The sequence below is a fragment of the Panthera pardus genome, unplaced genomic scaffold (genome assembly GCF_024362965.1).
Source record: "Panthera pardus isolate Hobbes unplaced genomic scaffold, ASM2436296v1 HiC_scaffold_2, whole genome shotgun sequence".
Lineage (NCBI taxonomy): Eukaryota > Metazoa > Chordata > Mammalia > Carnivora > Felidae > Panthera > Panthera pardus.
In genome coordinates this window covers 88,078,009-88,082,169 of record NW_026526765.1, presented here as the reverse complement: position 1 = coordinate 88,082,169, position 4,161 = coordinate 88,078,009, and the positions used below count along the sequence as shown (strand labels likewise).

Sequence of the window (4,161 nt, the reverse complement as noted above, 5' to 3'; positions counted from 1 at the left end):
AGTAGCGGGATGGACAGACCCTAATGTGTGTGTAAAACACCTTTAGGAGTTTAATAAACTGGAAAGAAAATAGTTTTCAAGAATATGATCATGGGCTGATATTCTTATTCTAGCTCACACAAATTGATTTTCTAAAACTTAACAAGGTCTTAAACACCCTAAGGGGGGAATACAAATCGCCAATAAAGATATAAAAACATGTTTTAAAAATGCATTCATTCTCAATTACAAGCCAATCAAGACAACAAATTTAAAGAAAATCAATAAATAATAGTATTCCATGTATGCAGAGATGTGGTGAAATGGAATACCATTGGAATAAACATGAAATGGTAATTTTTTTGAAAGTTATTTTTTTAATTAATTTTTTTTTTACATTTATTTATTTTTGAGAGACAGAGAAAGACAGAGCACAAGTGGGGGAGGGGCAGAGAGAGAATGAGACACAGAATCCGAAGCAGGCTCCAGGCTCTGAGCTGTCAGCACAGAACCCGATACAGGGCTCCAACCTATGAACTGTGAGTTCATGACCTGAGCTGAAGTTGGATGCCCAACCGACTGAGCCACCCAGGTACCCCTGGAAAGTCATTATATATAAGTCACACTATACTATGTAGCTATTTTTTTCTAGGAAACTGCTTTAAGAAATAATCTAAAATATATCCATAAAGTACACATAAGGAAGTCCATAACAGATTATTTATATCAGCAAAAAATTTAAGATTAAATGATTTAAAAGATATGTATAGCCTATATGATGGGATGTCATAATCATAATCAATATTATGTGTCTTAAAAATAGGATGTGTGCAATATATTTATTATATTATATTATATTATATTATATTATATTAGAAGGCTAATATAACTAGAAGGCTAACGATCATGACTTCTCACTGTAAACCATCTTGGATGTTTTGAATTTGTGCCATGTGCATATAAAACATCCCCCAAAAATGCAATTTTAAAAATAAAGTATTCAGCTTAAATTTTTAAAATAGTCACACTATGTGAAAGGCAAGGAAATTTCATTATCTCCTACAGTGAATATGTATAATTGGAAAATGTATACACTCTGGCTGTGTTACTAGAAATATTTTGTACAGTATTTTGCTCTGTAAGAAATCTAGAACCCGTTTTAATACAAGCAAGAAGAATGATAAAGGAGCTCATCTAAGACATGGTTAGAGGAAAATGTAAATGTTTAGCCTAGAGAGCATGATGGCTGTCTTCAAATATGTGAAGTACTGTCATGTGGAAAGGGACCACATTTCTTCAGGAAAGTCTCAGAGGATGAAACCAGATCCATTGGCAGGAGCTGTAGTAAGCCATTTTAGCTCAATGTCAAAACACTTACAGACTTGTTCACTTGTTTATAGGCCATTTCAGCCCAATGTCAAGAAACACTTCGTAACAGAACTGGGTAAAAAAAAAAAAAAGAGTGAATTCCCAGTCACTTGAAGGATTCAAGCATAAATTGTCACCTACTTGACTGGACATTATAGAAGAGATTCGAGCAACAGAAGTGTGGTTTTTGTATGATTCCTGCTGTGTGAGAAATCATTTAACCTCTCTGAGACTCTATTCTCTGTAAAATGGAGAAGTTTGACTAAATTACCTCCAGTTCCTTTTGAGTTTTAAATTGTTTTGATTCTGCATTGGTGTAATTACATTTGTCTGTCTTTTCCAGATTTACATAATATCAGCCTTTTATCACTTGAAATACATAGCTATACTTGTGAGAATTAATTGAATATTTGTAAAATTGCAAAACACTATGTAAGTGTAAAGCATTACAGTCCAACATCATTGGCCGTTAGGAAAATGCAAATTAACCCCACAATGACATACCACCACACACTTGTTAGAATGGCTAACTAACATTAAAAATATTTATGATACCAAGTATTGCCAAGATATGGAGCAACTGTATCTCTCGTTCTTTGTTGGTGGGAATGTTAAATGATATAGCTACTCTAGAAAACAGTTTGGCAGTTTCTTCTGAAGTTAAACATAAACTTACCATAATACCCAGCAATCCAACTACTGGATATTTACTCTAGAGAAATGAACATTTAAATTTGTACAAAAATCTGTGTCCAGATTTTTTTACAGTTTATTTATTTTGAGAGAGAGGAAGAGAATGCAAGCTGGAGAGGGGCAGAGAGAGAGGGAGAGAATCCTAAGCAGGCCCCATGCTGTTAGCATAGAGCCCCACCTGGGGCTCAATATCATGAACTGTGAGACCATGACCTGAGCTGAGATCGAGAGTTGGAGGTCTGAATGAGCCATCTAGGTGCCACTGTGTATAGATTTTCATTAAATCTTTATGACAGCCAACTGGAGACCACCCAATGGGTGAATGAGTAAACTGTGGTACATTCATATCATGGAATACTACTCAGCAATAAAAAAGGAACAAACTATTAACATACACACAAAAACTTATATGGGTCTCAAGGCCATTATACTGACTGAAAAAAAGCCAGTATCAAAAGGTTACATATGATACAATTCCATTTCTATAACAGCCTCAAAATAGCAAAATTATAGTGATGGAGAACACATCAGTTGGGCCAGTGGTTAGAGTTAGAGGGAAGGTGTGACTATAAAGGGGTAGCAGGAGGGAGTTACTTCGGAGTAATGGAATAGTTTTATATCCTAATTGTAATGAACACTACATTAATCTCTGATATGTGGTAAATTTTATAGAACTAAACAAACACACAGAAATTTATGTTTTTCTTCGAGTTTCTGGAAAGCAAGGAAATATGTATCTATATTCAATTTTTGTTTTCATTGACTTTTTTTATGTTTAGCTCTGAACTGTCTTGTAATCAATAATGTGAAATGTTTCTCATATGAAACATTTTTTCTTGTTGAAGAATGGTATAGAAAGAAGGGTGTGAGGTATACTTACTTGATGGTAATTTTACTCCTTTTCTTTAGAGGTGTAAATGGTCAAATGTGAAATAAATTCAGGCACATCGCATTTTTATTTATATTTTGTTCTTGTTTTTAAATTTTACATCACATTTTCAAGGAAGCCTCTGGAAGAGATTTTTACATAAATTTTCACAGCTCACTCAATTGTGATCTGTTTTTTACTATTTATCTTATGACTGAAGAGACTACCCATGTCTTGTCAGGTTCTACTTTAGCTGTTGATTGTCTTTGTTTATAGTTAACTAAACTTACTATTGTTCAAATTTCATGATAAACACAAGAGCTTAAAATTAATTCCAGTGCTAGCATAAGATCTATACAGAGAGTTTGTTTCAAGAGTGAAATGTCTTATAAGATGACCCTTATGGATACTAAAATATTAGCCTCTCTTAGTGTCTGAGACTGTCCTTGTGACTGACATTACCAACGTTTACCAATATTTTCAATTCTCTTCCTTTTCCTGGATATGTAAATGGTTATATGCATTTCTTAGTTCTACAAATTAGATGGGGTCCTGTTACTAGGTCTAAAGATAGACAATGGCCAGAGGCATTGTGTCACTTCCAGTGCACTATTCACCATGCTGTCCTTCCTGGAACAAAGAATCCTGAAGCAGCACGATGAAATGGAGATACCAAAAAAAAAACAAAGTGGGTCTTGAGTGTTGAGACACCACATGAAGGGCTGCCCTGGAGAAGTTCCTGGACTTTTAGTAGATTTGCCTGAATAAGAACTTTTATGTGTAAGACTCTAAGATTTTGTTACAGCTTATTACTGCAGCATCACCTAACCTGTCATGACAAATAGAATCTGTATACTAACTTTGCCTGTGTTCAAGGTTTTCAAAAAACAGGGGCGCCTGGCTGGCTCAGTTGGTTAAGCACAGTTGGTGGGATGGAGTTCCGCACCAGGCTCTGTGCTGACAGCTCAGAGCTGCTTGGGATTCTCTCTCTCCCTCTCTCTGCCCCTCCAGTGCACGCTCTCTCTCTCTCAAAATACATATAGAAACTTTTTAAAAAGTATTGAAAAAAATTTTTTAAATAAAAGTTTTCAAAAAGCAAAACAAAAACTTTACATGTCCTTTCATGCTTTCTATTCACCAGATAAATAGCTGAATATGTTGCCAGCTTTTCCAATAAGAATATATTTAGGCAGCACCTGGTTAAGCATCCAACTTTTGGTTTCAGTTCAGGTCATGATCTCAGGGTTGGTGGG

The 4,161-nt window shown here is 35.0% G+C and overlaps 1 long non-coding RNA gene across 1 annotated transcript; it reads left to right on the top strand.

Annotated features, from left to right (window-relative positions):
* The first annotated feature begins 309 nt into the window (after positions 1–309).
* On the top strand, positions 310–2,992 carry LOC128778285 (uncharacterized). The gene is made up of 2 exons (XR_008423808.1): positions 310–571; positions 1,380–2,992. It is a non-coding gene; the product is annotated as an uncharacterized LOC128778285 (long non-coding RNA).
* Positions 2,993–4,161: the final 1,169 nt, after the last annotated feature.